This window comes from Pollicipes pollicipes, unplaced genomic scaffold (genome assembly GCF_011947565.3).
Source record: "Pollicipes pollicipes isolate AB1234 unplaced genomic scaffold, Ppol_2.1 Scaffold_6686;HRSCAF=7923_pilon_pilon_pilon, whole genome shotgun sequence".
NCBI classification, from domain to species: domain Eukaryota; kingdom Metazoa; phylum Arthropoda; class Thecostraca; order Pollicipedomorpha; family Pollicipedidae; genus Pollicipes; species Pollicipes pollicipes.
The window spans coordinates 8,887,893-8,914,406 of NW_023596921.1; the positions used below are offsets into that span (position 1 = coordinate 8,887,893).

General features: G+C 54.5%; 1 protein-coding gene across 1 annotated transcript in view; it reads left to right on the plus strand.

Annotated features, from left to right (window-relative positions):
* The window catches only part of LOC119108688 (major facilitator superfamily domain-containing protein 4A), a gene marked incomplete in the record, with an annotated part of 66,067 nt that overhangs the window by 7,220 nt on the left and 32,333 nt on the right, over positions 1-26,514 (plus strand).

Genomic DNA, 26,514 nt, shown 5'->3' on the forward strand with positions numbered 1-26,514 from the left:
CTGGTCAAAGGCGGCACTATTGTGTGATGTCATCACGGACCGCATAATAGTACTGCCGAGAAGCACATGATATTAAATATAATATGCATTGTTGCATCGTCAATAAGCGCCTGAAATGTTGCCCTGTACGAGAGGGGGTACTTTAAAGAACAAAGCTACCTTCATTTAGGTTAACTTCGTAAAACGTCTGAAAGCGTTTTGCAACGGTCTTAATTCCAAGCAGCTCTTGATAGCAGCTTATGAATCCTTATCTAAGCAAGATTATGCCAACCTAGCCAAGCCAGAAGTAATCTAACGGACGCGTATTTATAAGACAATGCTGTGCAGCTTTGCTGGGCTGAAAACGAGGACTGTCACATAAATCAGGGGCTGACGACATCAAAGTTTAAGACCAAACCTCATGGATGCAGATTTCGAGGGATCCGGGGCGCCCAGACCCCCAAGTCCCGGAAATTCGAATGAATCAAAGAAGCCAAAAAGACCTTTCTTGCAAGAATAAAACTCGACAGCACCAACTCCCACTCCTCTGGCCGCTCATCAGGCCCCAGTTGGCCACTGCGGGACTCTCCTTCTCCTCAGTGGGCCCGAACTGGCCACTGTGGGGTTTCTGGCCGATTGAGTGCGTTAATAGCTACTTAAAGCAACTCCAGGCCTTTCAGAGCCCCTTCTGAACATGTAGGGACCCAGACATTACCCAGGATCCCTGGTCACTCAGGGGTCTCATTGACCTCCCAAAGCCCTTTGTGTACTCGGAGCCCCTAAACAGTTTAGCTGCTCAGGACTCTTCTGGCCTCTTGAAGACTTACTGTGGACACTGGGGCACCTCTGGCCGGTGGAGTTTCCATGACACCCAAGGGTCCTTTCTGGCCGCCCAGGGGCCCTCTAGTGACTAAGAGGCCTCTCTAATCGCTCAGGATCCCTTCCGGCCACGTACATGATTGCCTAGCTGCTGAGAGGCGCAGCCCTCAGCAACGCCTTTTGACATCCGCCATTTTGTCACTCGCCCTTTGGGTCGCTGGAGCAGCCCTCTGGCCGGTCAGCGACCCGTTTGTTCCACGGAGACGTCTAAGTATGCCTTCACGTTGCACCAAGGCCTGCCGCTGTGAAATCTGGCACCTAAAAGTTATGCAAAAGTTCCTTCATGCGGTCTTGCAACAAAGTTTTACACCAAGACTCGCCGAGCCGTTTCGCAGCACGCGAGCGGCTTCACACCAAGGCGCGCTGGCGCGATTTGGTGTCGGACCCGCACGTCACCTGGTCTGCTTTGGTGCGTGTCACACACGTGTCGGCGTTCATCGCCCCATTGCGTTCGTGTGATCTACGCCCAGCTGGCACGACCAGTGCACGGGTCAGGAATGGTAGGCAAGCATCGACACTTTTACTGGAAATGCTCGATTAAATCTCAGTTCCAATCGAACAACTGAAAGCTGGCGTTGATGATAACGGCTGACGTTGTTTTGTATCACTGCTGGCTAACTGATACAATATATCGGGAAAAGTTGTATGTGGTATTATTTAATTAGGTATCATATGAGTGATTTCATTGATTGTACAGTATTATGTAATTAAATGTCCGACAATTGTAATACTAAATAGCAACAGCAGCTTTCAATCGTTTGCTGCGATCGATCGCATGGTTCGAGATATCATCATCATCTCGTAATGCTATCGAAGTCCAGTGATAAATGCTATGTCTCAAATGTCTGTAGCGTGGCTCCTGTTTGTTAATCAGCGTGAGCTACCTCGAGCGTTCGAGGCAGTCCAACGCTACCGAATAGGCGTATGTCTGACTGCAAACTGGCGTCAAATCCTAGAGTAAAGCGATTGCCGGAGTGTGTGATCATTACGCGTAAATCCGCCCAAATCGCTGAGATGTCACCGGCCAAGTGGCCTCAACACAGCTTGCATGTAGTTAATGCCGTCAGGCGCACTTAGTGTTGTTTTATTCGGTGTATTTGAATAGCATGCTGTATATAACAAAGGATGCTTCACATGCACGACAATATGTAGAAAGTGGAGAACGTCCAGAGAAATGTCTGAATTGCATAACCCATAGTGTAGGCAAGCGTAACGTACAGCCTGTACGCCAGTGTATTGAATGTCAAATGTGCGGGGGCCTTTCCGACGGCTCAGTTGGTTAGGGCTCCTGTATTCTGACCCACCAATCCGTGGCGGTGTGGGTTCAAATCGCTCTAGGCGCCGGCTGTTCGTCCTTGACAGGTATGACCGCTGCCGGTGGTAGTGGACGCACGAAAAGTCAGTTCATATTAGCGTGCAGATCCGCCGCGAGATATGCTATTGGCCTGGCATAACACGATCGGATGGTAGGATCAGATTACCGGGAGACACGCGATAGATTAATAACAGCCATAAGACACCAAGACACAATTGCTGTAGATTCTTGTTTTGTTCCATTTAAGGAAAAGCTTGGGATTGTGCACGCTGATAAGCTTCTTCCATACATCCCATATCATATATTCTATACCTAGCACATTTAACGGTGGCATGGGCTGGACCAGACCCTTTTTCAGTCAATGCCCACCGTAAAACAGGATTGTCTGGACCATACCTGTATCTGCCATACCTGTGCGTTGGGGCGGATTATTTTACAGACTTACAGAGCGTTGTTTCATTGGTTGAAAAGGTAAATCATAAACCGATGGCTTCAAAATAACTACGAAATGGCATGAGCCCTCTCGACGCAGTCTTTGCAAGTCATTTTCTTCTCAATTTGTGCAGCTACTCTTACCCGTTTCTAGCAAGGATTTAAGTAATGTTATCGGTAGCCGCTGTGTTCTACTGTTTCGCCGCCGTACGTTTCTGCGGGTGAGCGGTTAGCGCTGCGCGTGCGCATGCGCATGGCGTCGTTTTGCTTCGTCCGCGGGGACTGAGGGATGACCGGTGGCATTCCGACGCTGCGAAAATATGAATTTGCAACAATTTAGCTAGAATTAATTTGTGAGCAAGATAAAACAAAAAAAAATAATCAGGGGTGTAAAATAAATGGATAGAGCAAAAAATGAAATCAATCGGGGCAATCGATGTGCAAATTTCGGCGTAAACCTGACAAAATGTTTTGACGACAGCGATAGTAAATGTACAGTTTTGAAAGGCTGATATTCCCGGGTTTTATGGTGATTCCTGGTGCGGCCATTTGTTGCACAAGGCTGCGCTGGCCACGCGTATTGTACGCGATACATTGGTGGACGCTTTAAAATTATATTTACGTTACTGGCTGCTCTGGATGCCGAGATATGGCATAAAACACGACATCTCATCAAAATCGGGTAAATAAATGTTGACCGCCTTTCTGCACGCGACAAATGACACGCGTAACCGTACATCCTGCACAATGCGATTTCCAGTTAAAATATCAACCAAAACGTCCCATTCTACTGTCGCTCCGTTCAGTGGACACTGAGATGGAGTGACGGCTTCAAACGACCACTCGTCCGACCCGAGCGTCTCATACTTCAAACATTCCGAGCAAAACCAGTGGGCACATTACCTCACCGAAGCCTACATTACATCACATACTGCGTGCTGCCCGTTGACCGCATCTCTACAGCATTGGCCGGTGTACATGGTCTCACGCGCATGCGCATTGCGTCCACAGTTCACCAATCACCGACTAGCTTTTCGGCCTAGCCACGGCGCATCTCACACCGCCGCAATATGGCAATAGCGTGGGCGCCTTGACTAGTTTTTGGCATTCTACTCTACGGAATATTTGTCGCTGTCACAGGAAAAATGTCTGCGGGCAAAGTTCCACAAAGATTTGGCCCCAGTTTTCGCATCGCATAAGGTCTAAATCCTGAAAATATTGTACCGTCATAACGAACCACCGTTTTGACGGACAGCGACCCTCATTAAAGAGTTTTGCATAACAGCTCCACTTAAATACACACATCTGTCTTTATCGCATTCGTCTGGTTTACGAGATGAAAAAGACATTCTCTGGCGCTTGTCCTGCACTCTTGTTTTGTAAGCGCTCAGAATGTCTGTATGCTAGCATCCAAAAATGACCTTCATTTTTGCCTCGAATAAACATATTATTTGGTAGTAGCGGACACGGATGATTTTAAATCACGCTCTCCTCATCCACCATGCGCTGGAATATTCTGATGCATGAAAATGCTGTAATATTCTTGCAATACAGCGTTCCCAATTTTAGACACCAACCTTCATTCCAAGACCCATGAAGATCATACAGCTTTGACTTACTCCCACGGAACATCTTCAGTTTTGGACATTGAATGCAAACGAGCGCAGTGACAGCCATGAATCCATCGATCAGTGAAACTGGACATCGACAGCATTTCAGCGCATGGTAGTTAAGCTCACTTTGTGCTGAGAACAGGCCAGAAACTCATCACTTCCAATTATTAGCAAGAACACGCATCCCGTCTGAGCGCCATGACAGCGCGTTCCTCTCGACCTCGCAGAGCACGATTTAGGTGAGCCAAGGCGCCATGCACCATCGTGGCGCCATCGGCACTATCGTGCGAAGTGTCTACTAAATTGACCGCAAGAGCTACATTTGATGCCCTATGTTGATGGCATCCGGATGTTTTTCAACTATTTTTAGGCATCGTAAGAATGGGGAAGGTGCTCGTTTGAGGAAAATCACTGAAACTCAACAGATGCACAGACATTCATGAACCTTCAGGATAAAGGGAGGATGCTGGAAGCGTGTTAGTATGAAAGAAGTTGGTCTTAAATGGCTACATATCTTTAATGGTTTAGGTCTTCTGCATCTTTAAAAGAGTTTCTTCTCAGAGGAAGCTTTAAGAAATGGCCAGGTCTTAAAGTTCTTGTCTCCAAAGGGGTCCTCGTTGCGAAATATTGTACCTAAAAAAGCAGGGCCGATTACAGAGTTCGGGGCCGCAATGTGGACCCTTTGGACACAAAGGCCCTCCGCGCATTTTTGAGCCCAGAAAGCAGAAGGGCCATTGGATGGCACCTCGGTAGCTCATGCGAGATGGCTAGCAGTGCTCAATAAAATTAAAAGGTCTTAGGGAGCTCAATCGCATGAGAAAGGGGAGGAGAGGGGGATGGTGTCGGGTTTAAACAACAGGACCCCTGTAGAAAGTATTCCGCTGCGCGCATGCCATGGTCATGGAAAATTGACTTGCTACGGCTGGTTGGCCTGTTTTTCAATCGTCTAATAAATGATGTCAAAGGCCTGACGATAAAATATTCCTAAGTTTTATGGGCGCCTCGACTTCAGCGGTCCTGCAGTCCTGCAGTCCAGCGGTCCTGCACGGTGGTGCTAAATGTCAGAGGGATCTCAGACCATCTGACAAAAAGTGTATTGGAAAATATCTATTACAAGATCTATCCTTTGTCAGGGTACGCCGGACTATCTTTCCACGTACCACGCTACATGTAGGAGATGCCAAAGTTTATAGGACTCACTAAATAAAGTTATAAGCACCATTGTCATAAGAAATCTCTGCTTTTGGTTTATGTCGTTACAGCGGCATTAGAAGAACTAATTCCGAAAGAGAAAAAACGGGACGTCGCGCCGGCAAAGGTGTGTGACAACGTGTGCAGCCTATCTCGTAACATCGGACGAGAAAGCTTGATCCATCTGTCAGATACCAGCAACTAGAGCGGACGAAGGCGTGACATGACTACAGTGTATGCAAACGGGCTGGCTCACTGTTAGATTTTAATTAAAGCTTTCAGACTCAGAAAAGCGCCAGCAACCCACCGGAAACCAGTCAATGGTCACCTTTTTCGAAACTGATCAGCTGAACACCACGCTACGGCCAAAGTCGAGAGAGATTGGGTCATGTAAACTACGTGAGCGCTCAGTCCTGCTCGCTTTGACCAAGATCCAGCCAGTGCTGAAAATCTCTGTGTGCAGACGCTACTCATCAGCACACCCCTAACTGCTAAAGTCTTGAAAGGACTACATTTTGATTAATGGACAAGTCTCATTCATGTAGGCAGCTAATGGACGCATCCCTAACCCACGTAGGAGTCCAGATATGGCAACGTTGCGAAAATACGCTAATTGTTCGAACACCGTGCATTTCACTGACTTCGGATTGTTATAAAACAGTTTGGAAAGAATTTCGCTAGATGCTGCTGAAAATCCTACGGTAGTGCGATCAATGACTGCAACGACAAGAGCCATCAAAGGCGTGCCTGGTCGGGCCGAGCAGGCAGGGTTGCTAAAACTGCAGATTTTTTGCTTAGTTGACGGTGCGGCTCGTTCAGTCTGCTGCCTTGCTTGTAATCAGAGCTGAAAGGTTGCGTTGTGATATATGATTGGTTTTAAGCTCCTTAACGCTACTGATTTTTAAGGTCTGGTAAAAAACATTGTCAATACTGTACACCATGTCCAAATTGTAGCATAAAGTCAACTGTGCCTGCTGTCCTCATCCCCCACCCCCACCCCACCGCACCCCACCGAGAAAGGGTTATATCTATTCGCTCTCATGAAATATGCGAAACAGTTGCCATTTACAGCTGTGCGCTTCTCTGTCACCTGCAACTGAAAGGCACAGCGCAATCTTTCGGGGGTATTGCAACGTGTTTACGGATTCAGGACTAATCAAGCACCGACCCGGCATTGCCCATAATGAGGTGGCGGGACCCGACGAAAGTTGCCGGCGTATGCCGCCCTGTATCAGCTGGACGCATCACGGCACCTCTGGCGGCCCGTGAAGGGTCAGTGACGGACAAGGCCCTGGGCAGATCTGAGGTCAGCGGGCGCGGATCGGCGCGGTCCCCTCGTGCCACCCGTCCGTCGCGACGGCGTTTTCGCGGCTGCTCCTGGCCGCCGGCGGCTGTGGCCTCCCACACCACCGGCGCCAGTCTTCGGCTGGCCTCCTGCGCCGCCAGCGCCAGGCTTCGGCCGGCCTCCACACCACCGGCGCTGGTCTTCGGCTGGTCTCTTACGCCACCGGCGCCAGTCTACGACCGGCCGGCGGCGGGCGCCCGGTGTCGGGCGGCGGCGGCCCGCCACACCATCGGTGCCAGTTTTCGGCCGGCCTCCCACGCCGCCGGCGCCGGTCTTCGGCCGGCCGGCGGCGGGCGCCCGGTCGCGGCGGCCGCTGACTGCGTCGGTGTCGCTGCAGGCCGCCCATCGATCGACACTGGTTGTCGGCTCGCCTCGCGCCCACCGCCGGCAGCCGCTGACGTCGACACCGACGCTAGACTGTCGCCGCCGACGGCCGAGCCGACGCCGCGCGTCGGCACGGAGGCCTCTCTCTGCCGGCCAACCACCGGCTGGTTGAACGTTCAGTTTCGGATCGGACGGTACTGAGTTTCGGAGAGGAAGTTATGCAACGAAGAGAGATCCACGTCAAGGCATCGGAAGCATGTTTTGCTAACCGTCACCCACAGTTAGACAGCCGGAGGTGGCTCCGGCGACACGAAGCAACCGTATGATTATAGCAAATGGCATAGAGGAGATGTCCGAACGGCCTGAAGTCAACAATGACTGTCCACTTACCGCCTCAGGGGGCTCACTTGTGTTCGTCCTGTTAGTCAAGAGGGCGCGCGCACGTGCCGAGTTAGTCGAGTTGTTCAAAAGTTGTGCAGGCTCAAGTCGTGGAAACGGATGTCATGATCGACGCTCTCAGAACTGTTACTTACTTAGCATGAAAGTGTGAATTCAGTGCATTCATCCTTCGCTTACTGTTCCCGCGATTCAACTTCCTTCTAGCAGCATAGGTACCACTGTACCCGGAGTATGTTAGACCTGTGCATACAAACTCGGCTATTTCTGCACACTCTGTACCCTGCTTTCATGCGGATGAGGAAAGGGCAAAAAACGGCGACAACACGGAAGAAACCTCACTGCAATCATGGTGATTGCTGTGGGCCGCCCGGCAAATATCACCCGGTCGATGCAGACTCTTGCGGGTCAGGATAAGGGGGCTTGTGAACCAGTCGTGAATGCGTGCAAGGGCGTCTAGTAGACTGAGAAACGAATACCAGTCCTGGGCAGCGTGCCGTAGGCTCGCATCTGCCCCCCCCCCCCCCATCCAGCGCGTCTGTTGCTCCACAGCAGGACGTTGGAGAGGCCAGGATGAGGGCTGTCGTGCACATGGAACGACTTTCCAATCACGCGACGTCCTTCCGAGACCCGCAGCCCTGAGTCAGACCAGTAGCTCCGAGTCAGACCGGCAGCTCTGAGTCAGACCAGTAGCTCCGAGTCAGACCGGCAGCTCCGAATCAGACCAGTAGCTCCGAGTCAGACCAGTAGCTCCGAGTCAGACCAGCAGCTCCGAGTCAGACCAGCATCTCTGAGTCAGGCCAGCAGCTCCGAATCAGACCAGTAGCTCCGAATCAGACCAGCAGCTCTGAGTCAGACCAGCAGATCTGAGTCAGACCAGCAGATCTGAGTCAGACCAGTAGCTCCGAGTCACACCAGCATCTCCGAGTCAGACCGGCAGCTCCGAGTCAGACCAGCATCTCTGAGTCAGGCCAGCAGCTCCGAATCAGACCAGTAGCTCCGAATCAGACCAGTAGCTCCGAGTCAGACCAGCAGCTCTGAGTCAGACCAGCAGATCTGAGTCAGACCAGCAGATCTGAGTCAGACCAGTAGCTCCGAGTCAGACCAGCAGCTCCGAGTCAGACCGGCAGCTCTGAGTCAAACCGGCAGATCTAAGTCAGACCAGCAGCTCCGATTCAGACCAGCAGATCTAAGTCAGACCAGCAGCTCTGAGTCGGACCAGTAGCTCGGTCGGAGTAGTAGCTCGGAGCCCATTTCGGAAGGTGACGCGCTCCCGCTTTTTAAAGCCGCGTGTGCTGAGTTAGAACGTGTAACTGCGCCCTGGTGGGCAGTCAATCACAAGCTGTCAAACGGAAGCGCTCGTTAAGAAATACATGCTGATATGCCGCAAAGGTATAGGCTTTGATCTTTATGGCTTGTGAGGCGCTGAATGGCATCAAGATAACGACGTGAACTTGTTACCCAGTCGCGTCCACCTTGGCAGTGGGCCAATGTAAGGAGATGACATTATTTACGAAGTGTATGTTGCCGTTACGACCCAGTTATTTTTCCTGTTAGATTGTGACCAGTGCGGGATATGCCTCTCTCTCCCCACTCTTCTTGTTTTTTTTCTGCGCAGACCTGTAGTATTCGTTCATTCAGAGACCTTTCAACACCACAGGGGTGTACGCTTCCGTGGAGAAGTACCATGGACATAACCACCACCGGAGTGGCTGCGATCCACAGTAACTTTCGGGTATTGTATTTGGATATATCAAACAGCACCAAAAAAGGAGTGAACCTCAGCAGCATTAATGGAGAGCTTAGTCCATGGGTTCAGGAGGTTCAACACGTTGTGTGCAAGCTCTTGCCAAATTAAGCGGACGTAAACTATGCTCAGTTGCAGCGTGTCTGGTGCTTCTGGAAATAGAACGCTGTATTCGCACGCGTTTGTTGATCCAACCTCAACGTTGAGGTAGTCTTTCGTTCCTGCAAGCAGCTCATGCATGGCTCATGTGCCACTTGGATTCGTCTGCATCCGTGCGCAAAGCAGGCCCTGTACAACCGCCGCCACGTCGCCAGCTCCGTGGTGTCGGTGTTGGCACTTACAGACATATCCGCTGGCACGGCCAGACAGACCGTTTGTCCCAGGTGGTCGCGGAAGTCGATGAAATGGCTGTGATTCACGTGAATAGCTGAATTCATGTAATTATGGCTCACACGCTGTATATGCGAAATAGCTCCATAAAGTGATGACAGTGATCGTGTCCGAGACCGCCGCTCTGACAGTGACCGTGTCCGGGACCACCGCCCTGACGCCGACTGTATCGGACGGCGCCGGAGTGTTCGGCGCAGGTCGCCTGGAGCCGGGAGCGTCGGAGAGCCGGCCGCTGCTCAGTCTCAGTCGCCCCCTCGAGCGGTGGTGGTGACGCGGCGGCGGCGTGACGAGCGGTGGTGGTGACGCGGCGGCGGCGTGACGAGCGGCACATCACAGTCACAACCAGGGGCACATCACAAACACAGCCGGCGGCACACGTACAACAGAAATCAGTACGCAGACTGCTTAGAGCACAGCAGACAGCACTGCAAACGGAACGCAGACAGCACCGCAGGCAATACCACAGGCAGCACCGCAGGCAGCACCGCAGGCGCTACACCACGGACAGCACCGCAGACGACACCACGGACAGTATCTTGGGCCGCCCGGTCGCTGACGGTCGGTGAGTGCGGAGTCTGCGCCGGACGGCGTCTCTCCGCGTGGCGTTCGCCGAACTGAGGGCAACACTCGTGCTCTTCGTCGCCACGGCTGCCGGGCTTCGCTGCTGGCCTCAGTGCTCAGGTGCTGGCCTGTCGTCTGTCGTTGCCGCCGCGGGTGTCGTCTGTCGACGGGGCCATGGCGTCGTCGTTTGACGCCGCGTTGCCGGCGCCGGCCGGACCACCGGCGCCGGCCGCGCCGCCCGCCCGGCCTCCGCTCGACTACGCCCAGCTGCCGTACACCTGCCGGCCGCAGGAGGAGAGCCTCTTCATCGTGCCCCGTAAGCGAGTCGGGCCCGAGCGGGCCGGCGCCCGGGCTGCCCATCGGTGGTGGACACGGGGTGGTATGGGCCTGGGGTCAGTCTGATGGGTCCCGGGTGGGCCTCGAGCTGTCTGTGTCTGGTGGCCAGTCTGGCGGGTCCCGGGTGGACCTCGGGCTGTCTGGGTCTGGTGGCCAGCCTGGTGGATCCGGGTCTGCCCCGGGCTGTCTGGGTCTGGTGGCCAGCCTGGTGGATCCGGGTCTGCCCCGGGCTGTCTCGGTCGTGCGAACCTGCGTCACTCCGATCACGTTCTGTTTGAGTCTGTTTGGGTCTGTTGGGCCTAGGCCTATCCAAATACCGCTGGGTATGTGATCTGGGACCAGGTTACTGCCGGATGTGGGATCTAGGATCCGGGTACCACTGGATCTGGGATCCAGGTACCGCAGGATCTGAGTCTGGAGTGATCTAGTCGACCCGACGGTGTCGGGGCCTGAGTCATGGCTGTCCTGATTAGGCCCTGTTTGTCTAGAGCCTACATGGGCCCAGTTTATGTAGCCACTAAAACTTAGATGACACTGGTTAGAGCTTAGAGCTAGTCAAGGTGCTACACTGACGAAAACAGACCTTGGTTCGGCTGGTTGCCGAAACCAGGGCCAGGACTTCGTGTATTGGCTGACACCCATTAGCATGAAGTACTACGGAAAAGTTAGCGTAAGGAGCTGCTCAATTGGTCGAAGAAGAGCCGTCGTCAACGGCTAAGGGGATCGGACGCTTATGCCCGAGATGAGTGGATTCAACTTCAGTTTCCCCATGACGTTCGAACTCAGAATCCCAGCAATGGATATTACGTTTCTTTGGCACCTTTCCATTGTTGCCCATGACTTCACCACAGTCTTAGAAAGGGACTCAGAGAAACGTAACAACAGACGCGGTCCAGAATTATTCATCTACCGTTCCGTCAAACCGCATCAGCCACCGTTCTCGCTGGCTGAACCGTGATGACTACGCATCATCCTTAACGGTTTGCACTCAACCTTTGGAAGTCCTTCTCTCCTCCACCCAGCGGCAGGCTGCATACAGTCTGTATGGGCGACGATGCCTCGACTTCAGACGGCCACTTCGCAGGACATATGCTCGCTGCGAAGCTCGGTAGCTCGGGCGGCTGGGTCCGGGCCGAGTTGATCTGAGGCGAGGAGTGGCGCGATATTGCTCTGCTGCACGGCTGGAGGAGCGGCGCCCCGTCGCCCATATGAGGTGCCGTGGTGCGCCAATGTGTCGGCCCGCGGCGAGCAGAGCGCCGATCGACCCGTCAACGACGCTGGCCGACCGCGAGGGACGCTGCAGGACTCGGTCCCCGACGAGCCCGGCGTCGCACGACCGCGAGGGACGCTGCAGGACTCGGTCCCCGACCAGCCCGGCGTCGCACGACCGCGAGGGACGCTGCAGGACTCGGTCCCCGACGAGCCTGGCGTCGCACAACCGCGAGGGACGCTGCAGGACTCGGTCCCCGACGAGCCTGGCGTCGCACGACCGCGAGGGACGCTGCAGGACTCGGTCTCCGACGAGCCCGGCGTCGTGCGAACGCGAGGGACGCTGCAGGACTCGGCGCCCGGTGCGCCCAACGCCAGGCCAGGAATGCCCCTGCTGGCTCACTGCCCCAGCTGGGAATCCGATGAGCAGCCGTGGGAATGCCCGTTGCAACTCCTGAGATGTCCGCCTGTGTTCGGATGTCCGCTTCGAACAGAATTTGTTGTCTGGACTCATGTCACTCAGGCTACTTTTGATCTGGTCTCGTCCGACCCGGGTTGGATACCACTTCACCGGTACTTCACATTACACTTCACTCAAACTCGCAGCGCGCGGTTTTATTCCACCACTGACTGCATGCCGCACTGCATGTCTCTGAGTCAACTCCAATTCTAGCTCAAAAGAATCTGGATCAATTCTGGAATGGATTCTGATGGAGTCGACAACAGTGGTCCAGTAGAAGTGAAGTTATTATCGGTAATAACGGTCTTGGAGTCGATGCGTTTTGGGGCTACATAGGTTCAACTCCGACAACTCCGACTCCGATTCACAAGATAAATGAAAGCAATCGAGGTAACGAGGGTGACCAGGAAATTCGCCAACAACTGAACCGGCAGCTCAGTCAACAATCCAACTATGATTCCACGGCTAAAGGCGTCGTCCTCTCTTAAAGAAGCCGGATGAACACTGCAGATATAGTCGAAAGAGGGCTACGTTATGTATACAAACACGTCAAATGCACTGGTGACAACCAATAACTGAAACCCATTAGCAAGTGTGACCACACGACGGTTCGTGACATTTACATGAAGTGCAATCATTCTGAGAATACTGACTTTCAAAATCCCCGTGTGGTCAACGGGGATTTGGGATGGGGATGTGACCATTTTAAAGGCACCTCATCAATCATAAGACATGCCCAAATCCCTTTCAAGGAAATTAACTCTCTTTCTACACTGATAGCGAGACTGTGGGCGGAGTCTGCTCTCTCTCTCTCCTCTCTCCTCTCTCCCTCCGCTCTCATCTCTCTCTCCTCTCTCTCTCTCTCTCTCTCCATCTCTCTCCCCTCTTCCTCTTCCTCCTCTCTCTTCCTCTCTCCTCTCTCTAATCCATCTCTCTCTCCTCTCTCTCTCTCTCTCTCTCTCTCTCTCTCTCTCTCTCCTCTCGCTCTCTCTCTCCCTCTCTCTCTCTCTCACTCTCCTCTCTCTCTCTATCCTCCTCTCTCTCTCTCTCTCTCTCGCTCTCCCTCTCGCTCTCTGCTCTCTGCCTCTCTTCTCTTGCTCTTGCTCTTGCCTCTTGTCCTTGCTCTTGCTCTTGCTCTTGCTCTTGCTCTTGCCCTTGCTCTCGCTCTCCCACTTACACCACTGTAGCATGCACAGACAATGTACTCTCCACGCTCCACCACTCGGGTGGCGGCAGTGGCGGACCTCGCGGCCGCAGGGCTCCACCAGCGGAGCCCAGGAATCGGCCAGCCCCGGGTCGGCGGTGGGGGAAGGGGAGGGGGGCGAGTAATCCCGGCGGCGCCCGGGGCCGGGACGTGGCCTCATTGCTTGATGGGATGAATACTAGTGGGGCGCGGGGCTGGGCTCGAATTATGGAGTGGCTACGGTCGACGTGCGGCGGTCCCATACGAGTGACCTGCTGCTGCCCAGCCGCCTAACTCCAGCTCTCAACTCAACTCAGCTCTCAGCTCCTGCTCAGTCAGCAGGGGAGTTGCTGTTGCTCAGCAACTCCCTTGCTAGCAGCATAGCAGGGGCTATGGCCAAGCTCTCCTTAATGGTCCGGATGAGGAGGCGAGGAGATGAGAAGGAAGGGAGAGAAATCTGGCCAGTGTGCGAGTCATGTGTTGGCGACAAGTCGGGATGTTGGGCGGAAACTAGCAGCTTAAAAAAGTGTATGTACATACAGCCATGGTGTCCATACTGAGGTGGAAAGAGCGCAAGGGCACGGAGAAATGTCCTGCTAAATGCAGAACATTTGTTGTATCGATTGCCATTAAAATTAGTTATATAACGCATACAACTGGTCTGAATATTTCGGTTTTCAAGTTCATAACACCAAGTTTAACGTGCTGAGGCTGTACTGATTCCAGCATTGTGCACGCTTATCTCTCGAGAAATGATCACAATGTTCACATCACAATGAGCACAATGATCGCGAAACTAAGCAGATGACGTTGGTTTACAAATGCGGCGATATCTATTCTTGCGGAAATTTTCTTGCGGAGTACTTATGTCTAGTCACTTTGTTCGGTGTCTACACTTTCTTTGCATGTCTTGTCCGATGTAATAGTTGATATCGATAGAAGTAGTAAAGTTATGAAATAGTCCAAACTTTTTGACCGGATGGATTTCTTAAAACAGCGACCACGCTCAGCATTACTTGCTGCGTGAATACTAACTCCTACATCCCCTCGTGAAATCCCCTGTCAATAACAGTTTTTTCAGGCGAAAGCATGACGTACCTCAATGTTTGGCAAGGCTCGTCCTGCTCTCTGACGTCACCTGACCTTTAACCCCGCAGCTGCCACCGGCCGAAGGTTATTCCAATTAGGAGCAAAAAGCGAGCGCATTAAATGATCCGAACCCCTCGCGATGGTTCAGCGAGTCTGAACATCGTCGCTGTAGCCGACTGAGCTATCGAGATTAACTTCATGGTTAAAGTTAACACCACAGACTGTGCCAGTGTATTGCCTGAAATGCCGTTTCCTCGTGTTTCAGCTGAGAAGCGGGTGCAGTTCTGGTCCATGTTCCTGCAGAACTGGCACGTCACCATCACGTACTGCTTCGTCTTCTGGTCGTTCGGCATGTGCGTGGCGTTCCTGGGTCCGACGCTGGACGACCTCGGTGAGACTTCTGTCCCGGGGCGGAACGCTCTCTGCTCCTGCTCCTGCTCCTGCTCCTGCTCCGGCTCCTGATGGCGGTAGCTTCTGCAACTGAGAGCATTCGCTCCTACACCTAGACTTCAGCTTGGTTTCATATGGTGGCAGAGACGACAACGAATTTAGGCCCATTTTTGTCGATGGGACGTTTTCGATTCCTTGGAATATCGGTAAGTTGGCCTCGAAGTTCAGTCTTCTGAATCAGCTGGAGTCATCGACAAGTCAACCTGAAAGTAAATGGCAACTCACTTACGTATTCTGACAGCGGTACATGTGCAGCGAATCGAGCACTCGGTGTGAGCTGGCGTGTTGTGGAAACGAATGGTCAATGTGCGCTTTTCAGCGTTTGTGCAACGAATTGTGTCATGGACTGTTGTCATGCCAACGAAATCGACGCCGAAGTAAACTCATCTTTCCTTGGTTCGGAGTGAATTTTTTTCAACGCTTTGTTGCGCTGATTGAAGCTAAGATCCGAAATGGCCAGTACATTGCACATCGGAGTCTGAATCAATTTCCTCAAAACGGAATACGGCACAAGTCCTGGCGTGATATTTGGTCAATATGCTGACGGATGTACTGGACAGGTCTTCTGACCTGACTGATCTGAGAGTCAGTCTAAATTCCTTTGAAGTCAGTTCCGGCACCGCGTTGTCAAATATGCGGGAAATTAAAGCAATACAAATATATGTGTGTTTGTGGGCGCAAAACGTGATATTCTGTTGCCTATGTACACAGCTGATACCAGCGGGTGGATCTGTGAGTAGTGCTGCTACCGCCTGCTTTGTCACCTTACTTGTCGCCTGACCTGTCTCCTGATCTGTCTCCTTACCTTCTTCTGACCCGCCTTGAAAGTTTCGTCCGGCCTGTCCTCTGACCTGTCTTTTGAGCTGCCTTTTGACCTGTCTTCTGACCTTGCTTCTAATCTGTCTCCTGATCTGTCTCCTGACGTCCCGTCGACCTGTCACCTGACCTGTCCACCTGACCTGTCGCCTGACCTGTCGCCTGACCGTCGCCGTGCCCGCAGGCTGCCGGACCGAGACGCCGCTCCGCACCATGAGCTGGGTGTTCTTCGCGCAGGCTCTGTTTACGCTGATTGGCTCCATCATCGGAGGCGTGCTGGTGCAGAGGTGAGTCAGCGCCGGTCCCATCATCGGGGTGCGTGCTGCTGCAGAGGTGAGTCAGCGTCGGCTCCATCATCGGAGGCGTGCTGGTGCAGAGGTGAGTCCAGCGCCGGTCCCATCGTCGGAGGCGTGCTGGTGCAGAGGTGAGTCAGCGCCGGTCAACGACGAACAGTGTACGGGCAGGGCGCAGTGTACGGCTGGGCGGCCTCTGACGCCGACTGATAGCGCACTGCGGGCCACCACAGCGGCCGGCCGCTCGACACAGCAGCCGGCGGACAAGGGGCACGGAAAGGCTGCAGTAGCCAGCTGAGGGGGGATGAAGATGGCCGAAGTAGTCGCCATCCATCGCCGCGGTGGAACTGGACAGGCGGGTCAGCAGTAGCTGCATCTGACCGTGGACGGTAAGAATGGATGACGTCAGTGGAGTCGTGACGGATGGCGCGACTCGACTACCGCCGTGTACCTCTGTGATCTTTTGTCAGCACGATAGCCACATCTATGGCGACTGGGTGGGACGAGGTGCTGCCGGCTCTGGATATCGACCATATGAAATATCGCGCAGATTTCCCTGGGATCGGTTGGCATCGGCTGTGCAGCTGCTGGTCAAATGACCATCATAAGCTGCTGGTTAAAGGCTCGTGTAAACGATCAACCCAACGAGCTGCAAAACAGGTACTCAATCACTCAGTCAGCTAGCATTCAATGTAAGGCCAAGGGTAGATGTTTAGTCAAATCTCGGGGGGGGGGGGGGGGCTAAGTTCCAAACGCCTCTCAAATTCGCCGAATACCAAGCCAAATGATTTTTTTACCACGCGGGTCATGACCTCCGTACCTCCATTGAATCCGCACCTGCTTAAAACTTCCCATTAAAGTTCAGCATGGAGCTCCGCCTAAAACGGGACTATTAACTCCTGCTCGGTTCGCCCCAGCTCTGCCGACGTGTTGAAGAGTGATGGCGGCTATATTTACTCACGCCCTTACGTAACGAACCCTTCTCCCGTCCGACAAATGGCAACCTCATCCGAGCTGCCGTCCTTCTTATCTCCCGTCGCGACGCTGGGTGGGAACGTCGGGATTTGGTGGGCAGTGGGGTAACGGTGTTATCGCAAGAGAATGAACCCTGATGAAGGGATTGGTTCGGTCGCTTTTCGGACGTTGCCATATCCCCCAGCTAAGGCCCGTCGTGGTATGTGCCACGGAGCTTCAGTGCTCAATGCTTCAGTGCCCTGTGCTGTATTGCCAGAGAATGGCTACCACCAGTCGACCAAAGCAAACATCGAACATTTAAACATGAAAATTTGGAAAGGAAACTTGAGCAGTGCAAGTGTCGCACAATTTTTTAATTCAAATTTTTGCATCGACTTGTAAATAATATACTTTGGAAGCGCCTGTCAGGCCTTGGTAAACTCCGCTAGGAGATCTGTGGTGATTGGGTCGCTCTGATACTTGGCCTGTGACTTGTGGCGTCTTTCAACTGCGGAGCGATGCGAAACGTCGGCTCCGTGCAGTGACGTTACGTTAAGGCGTAAGGTGCGCTTGACAGTAATGACGCGGTTGCCAGTTACGACGGCTGGGCGATCTCAATGTCGAAGTACATCGTATGCGTAAAATAGCTGCAACGACTTGCAATCGAACCCACGAGCTCTCAGGAAAATTAGTGTAGTTTGTATTATATTGTGTGGAATAGGCCATAAGGGTCCTGGGCAAAGCGTCAACAGGGTTTCTTTGACGCTTGCGTCCCCCAGTTAGCCAACGTCTCAAGGCTTATAAAGCGTGAAAATGTCAGTTCGCCATCGGCACCTGCGCTTGGAAGGGTCGTGACAATTGTTCGGCACACGCTGGAAACTATGGGAGAACTGTTTTGGATCGGGAGGAGCCTGGCAATTAGGTGGAGGGGTGACGGCACCTAACAACACGAAACATGTGGGGAATTGATGGGATGAGTATTCCATACTGACGTGCCTAAGCCAACGCGCATCGTAATGTAAACAAATAATCGATAGAGGGTTTGTTACCTCTACCTCTATGGGCTCTAAATAAGTACACCCCCTTTGCATCACGGCAGTCGCGAAACTCTTTTTACAAGCGTATAACTCTCAACTTATATTCACCCATCTACGTGGGATGCCTCTAATGGGAATGTCATCTTAGAACGTGGGCTCTCAAGAGCGGCGAGAAATATGTTTATCGACCAAAATTAAAATTCCGGACATAGGTCTATGGCCTTTAGCAAACGCTCCAATCTTGCACCATCTTCGAAGCTGCCCCAAAAGTTCCGAACCGCAGTAGAACCGAAGCGTTGGTAGAAGGAACCTTATCAGTGGCGTTATGTTTTGGCGTCGTCGACATGGCGACATACGCTCATCTGCCATCGCTTCTTTCGATCTCCCCGCCAAAAAAACTGGCATTATGCTGTCATGCCACAACATGTTCCTGAGGGGACGTATCGGTGGCATACCTTGAGCCCCCGCTGGTTTGAGCTCATTGGAATGGATGAACGCCCTACACGCCTCTGCCGCGCGCAGTCACTCACTCAGAACGACCATCCGGTTAGGCGGGCCGCCCGGCCCTGCGCCCGCCAAGCCGCGTCATCAAGCTGTCTTGCGCACGGAGAGGACGGAGACCAGCTGGCTCCGGTACGAGCCGGCTGGGAGTCGTGTCAGTGCGTGTAGGCCGCGCCGGCCCGCAGGCGGCCACGCACTAGGCGCAAGCATCTGTCCGCCTGTTTTGCCGCGGCCAGCTGGCCTGACGATGGCGACACTGCAGGGCACGGTGGTCCGGCTCGGTTGGGTCGGCTTGGGTAGGGTCAGGCCTCGGTTGAGCCTAGGCTAGGTAAGGTCAGGCCCGTGTGGGTCAGGCTAGGGTGGGTCAGGGCTTGGGTTGTGTTCAGGCCCGGGCGGGTCAGGCCCGGGTGGGTCAGGCCCGGCTGGGTCAGGCCTGGGTGGGTCAGGCCCGGGTGGGTCAGGCCCGGGTGAGGCAGGCCGGTGGTCAGGCTCGGGTGGGTTATGTCCGGGTGGGTCAGGCCCGGCTGGGTCAGGCCCGGTGGGTCAGGCCCGGGTGGGTCAGGCCTCGGATGGGTTCGGCCCGGTGGTTGGGCCCGGTGGCCGAGGCTCGGGGATCCCGGGTATTGGTGTCTGGCAGCGGTGCCGAGTGCCAGGATCCGAAGGATGAATACTGCCCCAGTCGTGCCGCTGTTGGACTGGTTGGCTGTCTGGACTTCACAAACCTGTGCCAGATGCAGGAGGTTTTGGCGTCCGGCGAGGTGGCGGACGACGCGACATGGTCTGGTGTCCTTGCTTTGTGTTTTCCGCCGCGGTCGTGGCCTGAGGGCCGCGCCATCTTGGCGGCTGTCACGAGCGACAGGTCGGGCGTTCGTGCTCTCCGTCAGCTCCCCCCCCCCCCCCCTCCCCACCACTGTCGGGCGCTGCAGGAACGGCCGGCAGCGCTGCGGCAATAATCTGTGGCGGCTTCAGGCTAAGGTTATCAGGACTCGTGCGCAAATATCCCATTTTCAGTTACGAAATCTATTTTATTCACGTCATGTTTACTTGGAGGGGATGTTTTTGCGGTCTGTTTTGAGCAGTCATGCCATCTAACCCTATTGACTCGCGCAATAAATTCACTACGCTGGTCAGTTGGTACGGGCCGGAGCTGACTGCACAAGTTTGCTCCTCGCGTTAGTAATTACTTCGTTGCCTGCTGTCTGGCGCGAGGATTTAATAGAGCTGCAACGTCGGCACCCAAGGTGAGTGATACCGAACAGCACGCCGTCGTTGACTCATCTCTGTGCGCCTCTTGAGAACGCACAGTGGACGTGGCTTGGAAGCCAGTAGCGGATCCTCAGGCCGTGGCTCCCACACCCGAGGAGCCCGTGACACCGCTCGAGCCGGCTGGGTCGCTGCCGCGCCTCGTCTTCCCCCGTAGAAGCCTGCCCCGGTTCTCCATCGGGCAGCGAGCCGGGCCGCACCGGCCGCCTCTCCCGCACGAGCTGATGGCGCGTCTCCCGTTTGTTTAAGAATTATGGACGGCCCGGTCGATGTTGCCCTGTCTGTCGTGTTGCCGGGCTGCGCGAGCGCCGAGCGCGACTGGAGGTGAGTGGAGTGAGTGGACGCAGCCGCGTGTCGGGGCGCATGAGACGGACCCGGGACACGGCCCGGCGCCGCGCACTAACCGTCTCGGGCGGCAGGGTCGGCGTCGGTTCCGGCGGACGAAGGTTGCATGCTTGGTATCCGGTGGGGGGTTGGTTGTTCGGAGCGTCGAGTATGCCACGGGCATTCGGTGGGCGCCCAATATGATATCTGCAGCGGTTTTGTGCATGGATATGTCGATTGTATGATATCATTGTCGTCATAAATTCTTGGAAATGAAGAAACGAAAGTAAAAACGCCCCCGAACTGCGACTTCAAAAATTTCCGCGTTCGTTAGTCCGTCAGCACTGCGCACATCGTCAAACGATAAATTGCAAACGCATTGCTGGTCCGGTTCACAATAGGCATCGGAGCGTGTTAACTGAGCTACCCAACGCACCTGAGAAATCCGCCGTAGCAGCTGCTGGGGTGGTAGATGCATCACTTACGGTTGCATGCATTATTACCCAATAAAGGATTATGCATCACTGGGTTAACCTTCCATTTTTGTGAGTGGTGGCGTTTGGAGTGTGAAGGGGGTTCCGTCCGACTCGTCGTTACTCGCGCGCATGCGTGCGTCGGTCACTGCTCACTGCACGCGTGTCCGGACACCGGAGCGTCGGGTGAGTCCCCTCACCCGGTGAGGCGCGACGGTGCGTCGGTCACTGCTCACTGCACGCGTGTCCGGACACCGGAGCGTCGGTGAGTCCCCCTCGCCCGGTGAGGCGCGGCATGCGTCGGTCACTGCGTATTGCCGGGACCACAAGGCATGCGTACTGCGATTGTGAGCGGCATGCGTGCCGATTGGGTTTTGGCAACGCGGGAGCTGATGGCCGGGGGGAATTCGCCGCACTGCTGGGTACTTAGGCGAGCACGCTCAGCGTGTGCCAATACCCGGGCCGGCCTGTCGTCAAGAGATTGGGTTTTAATGAGAATGTGTCTAACAAGAGGTCACCGACAGCTGTGGAGGGATGTGGATGCTGTCGATCATCGACTTAGGGTTACTCAGAAGTTGATAATTGTCACAACAGATGGGCAGCTTTGACATGCGTCATTTTAATGACAAGCACGAAACAAGTTTTCGAACCTTTCGAGAACGAGAGAAAGCTATGGCTCCAAAAGAATAGCTCAGATGTACACTTCGTAACAAAGGCAAATTTTCTACGAACAAGTCACACCAGACAGCGTTTGACAGTTTCAGTGCCCAACCGAAAAATGCAAGACGGAAGCGTCATGCAGTGGAGTCTCGCAGATCTTGCGTAGTTTTCTGTTTTTCTGTGTTCCTGTTTACGATGATTAGCTTCAAACACGCTGTAACCTAAGACACTGTCATAACTGTACAGGCGTTATGGCGGCCGATAACACTCACGAACATTATAGCTGCTGGGATTCCGTTATGCGGCTCTTCTAGCTAACCTCACAAAGCCAGTGTTCAAGCCAAAGCATCCGCGGCTATATTACAACGCAAAGAGAAGCCGACCGATAAAGAAAGCTGCCCGTATGGATTATAAGAACACGCAAATTTAGCTAGCTAGAAAGTGACGTTTTGAAATAAAGCATGCGTTTGAACCAAAAAATAATATGTTTAGAACCGTTTGAGGCAATTAAGTATATAGTGTTGTCAATGTTTGTCACGGGCAAAGAGGTGACGTGCGCATCTGAAGCCATCGGGACAGAACGTATGGGTTGTTTCTGCGGCCTTGTGTTTGTTGTCGCCTTTATTTATCACAGCCGTTGTATTGAGTGGCGCACTACGTATGTTTGTGATGCACTCGACGCGACTCGCACCCCACGCCGGTCACTTCCCGGGACACGGCTACCATTGCACCATCGAAGCATCATCGTAAACAGACTGAACTGACTCATCATCCTTTATGGCTGACATAACCCAGCGCAATGCAATGTGCCGCGTGTGAGGCCGCCGCTACCGTTCCGCCCCCGTGTTACGGAGCGCCGAGCAGATGATCATCTCGTCCGCGCCCGTCGGCCCGTGTCTGATCTCTGTGTCGGTCTGCCCGACGGCCGGCGGGGCGCGGGGTCGGGCCCGGGCGCCGGCCGGCCGCTATTGATCCGCAGATTCGGCGTCGGGTGGCCGCAGAGCTGCTCCAGTCTAGCAGCCCGGCCCCGACCCCGCCCCGCCGCCGCTCGTTTGGCAATCTGGCCGCCAGCCGGCCGGCACCGGCCGGGAGCGGCAGGCGTCCAGCGCCGCTGGCGGTGCCGTCTGGGATGCGTCACTGGGAGTCGCGCAAGGAGCTCTGGGGCGGGAGAGGCGGGGAGAGGTGCAGGGAACTGAGGGAGGCAGTGGGGAGGGGCAGCTGAGAGAGCGGTTACAGAGGGAGGGAGAGCCGGCCGTCTGAGCATGGTGTCCTATTCCTCGGGACCATTATGTGCCAGCGTCAGTGACATCTCTTTTGAATCGTCCTGTTCTGATGCCAATGACGCTTGCTCAGGACCGACCGTGCTGGGATCAGTGGCGTCTTCTCGCGGTCGTTCTGTGTCAGCATCAGTGACGTCTCCTCACGCCCATACCGCGCTGGCGCGGCAGTGTTCTCCTCGCAATCGCTCTGTGCCAACGTCAGTGACTCCTCGGAGCACCCTGTGCCGGTGGCAGTGACGTCCCCTTGTAGTCAGTACCGGCCTCTCGACGCGTCGTCTCCCGCGGACCATCCGCCGCGATGGGGTCTTTCCAGTGCACCGGTCGGTTGATGAACGTGTGCTGACGCGCCGGCGGAGCGGACAAATTGTCCTGCGATCCTGTGGAGCGACTTGGCCACCCGTCACCACATCCGTTACTGATGGCCATCGGCATAATGCAGTGGCGCCGGTGACGGTATCGCGTGTTCTCCTCGGCGACAGCGGGCGGCGGTCTGCGGGCAGGGATGGTCGCTCTATACCGCGGTGTTTTCTTAACGGGTCGGGGATCGTCTCGGCATCATGGTCACATTGCCGCATGCTGTGTGCGTTGTTGTGTCATTGCATTCTGTGTGGTGTCCTTTTTACCAGCACTGACCAGAATCAGTTAAGAGCGGGGTAAACACTCAGCGGGCCTCAGTCCTGGGAATGAGCAACAGGCGTCAATCCGAGGAGCAATCAGCAGGCGTCAGTCCCAGGAACATTCAGCAGGCGTCAGTCTTAGGAACAATCAGCAGACGTCAGTCCCATGAACGTTCAGTAAGCCGTGGTCCAAGTACCATTCAGCAGGCGTCGGACCTAGGGTCATTTAGCAGGCGTCAGTCGCAAGGAGCATTCAGTGCGCGTCGGTCCGAGGAACAATCAGCAGGCGTCAGTCTCAGGAATAGTCAGCTGACGTCAGTCCCATGAACATTCAGTAAACCGCGGTCCAAGTACCATTCAGCAGGCGTCAGACCTAGGGTTATTCAGCGGGCGTCAGTCGCAGGGACTGACGGGCAGGCGTCAGCCGCATGGTAGTCAGGTGATTTCTGGTCCCGAGAATCGATGGATCAGTGGCGGCGTGGGTTTACTGAGTCGTGCATCGGGCGCGCGGCGCCCCGTTGCGGCCTGTGCGGTGGCCCACTGCGGTCCAGCCGCCTCACGGACGCGAACAGCACTTGCTACTCAGCTGAAGCCACCGTGCCAGTGGATGGCTCATAAAGTAAGACGGCAACTTTAATTGTGTTGTAAATTGGAAATGTCACGGAAGAGCGCTTGGTTTGGCAGTAATTTGTCCCACTCACCAATGACTTAAGATCAATATATCGCAAAGCATTTAACCACCGTCCCGACCAATATCATTCAGAGCGACAAAAGCTTGAAAGGTGCTATTTTCGTTCACGAGGCCGGCTACAGGTGGTCGCTGTCTGCGAAGACTTCGGTCGGCGGAGATAATTCGGATTGGTTACCACCACAAGAACCCAGTTTAGCTCAGTACTGATCACTGCCCCGCCGTGCCCACAACCACTCCATTTTAACGACTCGGGTTGTGACCGATCACACGGCTGATGCTTGCCGCTGGATCGCATCACCGATAGTCATTACAGACACAATCAAAACCAATGTGGATATAAGCCCGCCTTGCTTACTTGGTTGCCGCTTCTGGCGCGCCATAAAGCTTTATCTGCTCGACCTCGGCGACTCTTGCGACTGAACACACCGCGACCCGGATGAGTGGGTGTCCTTACGGGAGCCTTTCTTCCCAACTTAGTCCACCTGCGAGCAAATGAAATCTCTCGGAATAACTCGAACCTCCCGAGTGACACTCGACGTAAATGGCTCTGTGATGCAAGCCGCTTCAAGTCGTGGCCAGCTGTGGGTTCTCAGCTCTCAGCAGTGACTTCCAGCATCGGAAGTCACCTACGCTGGAAGTGCGACAGATCCTGACAGTGCCTCAGGGAGGTCCAGCGCGGTGGCGAGCCCACGGCGGCCGCTCGTAGCATCAGCATGCCGGCCGGCGTGCAGCTTCGCAGGACGTGACGGCGGCACAGACGAGTCGACGGGAGGGCCGACTCGGCGGGGGGCTGGCGGTGGCTCGGAGTCTCTGGGGCTCGCACATCATATGTCTGTGCGACGTGTGTGTGGTGCTCTGGTCGTCGAGTGGTCGAATTCGTTGGCGGCAGACCGCGACAGATGGAGATGTGTGTGCTGATGCGGTCTCATGTGTGGAACCGGCCAGAACTCTGACGTCCTTGTTGACGGGGGGGGGGGAGGGATGGACTGTGCCCCTCCCTGATCAGAGGCGCCCTTCGTGGTGCTTTCGCAGTCCGGAGCACGTGTTCCTGAGCACGTGCTCCCGGAGCACACTGTACTTCCCCGTGGGGAGAGGCCAGTGCTTTCGCTGCCAAGCTATCTGCCATCCAAAGGCTTGAGATGAGGAACGAAATCAGCGCACTCGCTCTCGCGCTCTTTGTCCTGCACTGCACCTCCTCTGCATCTGTATGTGTTTGTGTATCTTTCTCCTCCGTGTCGCCCCGTGCCGGAGCCGCCCCGCGCGTGATAGGGTAGTGATCGTCGCACGCTGCCCAGGAGCCGTTTCTCCGCGTGGGGCAGGGCGTGAGATGTCATATGGGGAGCAGTGAGTCACACTCTCCCCCTTCTTCGCCCAAGACAAAGTGATATCCGGCATGGCCGAGGCGGCTGATCACCGCCGGTTGTTTTTGTTGCCTATTGGGCTCTCGGGCGCGCCAGCTGACGGCAGTCGGTGTTGCAGGTATCGTTTGCCGGTGTGTACGGCGGGCGGTCGTGCCGCTGCTGCCGCTGCCGCAACGTCGCGGCTCCCCGCGTGCAGGCCGGGCAACTGACAGCTGCGGACGTTGCAGGGTGTCGGCCCACGGCGCCATGCTGGTGTCGCTGCTGATGCTGGCAGTGACGCTGAGCTTAGTGCCCCAGTGCTGGAGCTTGCCCGTGCTGGCGCTCGACCTGGCCGCCATGGGCCTCTTCATGGGCGTCATCGATACCATATCCAACCTCTGCATGATCCAGCTATACGGCGCCAATGTCTCCCCGTTCCTGCAGGTACGTCAGGGTCACGTGCGAGACACCGAAGGGAATGCTGGCGCCGGCGTGTAACCGTTTTTGTCGTCAATTATCGGCAACAGCTTCGAAGCCTTGCCGCTGTTTCCCGACCATTGAGATAGGATTGAAATGTCATAACGCGTTACATCCCGTGTCTTGTTGCACCACTGAATGGAATTTATTGCGCATGTGTGCGGTGTGTGAAACAGGATATTGTGTTGAACTATGGTTCAGAGGCCCCACACGGTTCTCGACGTGCGATAACCGACAGGCATGCACGAACGTCGAAACTTGGGTATCATCGCCATCTATCTTCGACGCAGAATAATAACGGCGTGGTTTGTTATCAAAAGGTGTATGGCTGATGTCACGAATCGCGACCAGCTATGGTGAGCCCGAGCCAAATAATATCGTAAGGAGGACGGGCTAACAGCGGTCACTCCTGATTCGCCTGGGAGCAAGATAATTTTCCGGAAGAGAGATCTTGTGATTTGTTCAGGCTTACTGATGTTCGACATTGAAATCATGGCTCGCATACGTAATACCTCGATGTCGGTAGGCAGATTTAGTCAAGTATCAGTCTCGAGGAATAAACTTCAAACGCAGCTACACAGTGTCAGAAAATGTTCGGCCTAACCTGGTACTATCTGGGGTATTTCGGCAACCGAGCACAGGACCTTCCCTGTTCTCACAACCCTGTTCTCTTCTCAGGACACAGTCATGGAGTCGGAAAACCCACAAAAGTCAGTCGGTGGTCCTGCTCAGTCCGACCTATGCGTCTTTAATGTTAAGTCCGTGGCATGGCTGACATTAAATGTAGAAAGCTGTTCAAAATTATGGACGTGCTTAGAAGCCCTGTGGCTCTTTGAATATTCACGTAGCTTTTCAGTCGCGACAAGATGAACGTGTGTTTTTGCACGCC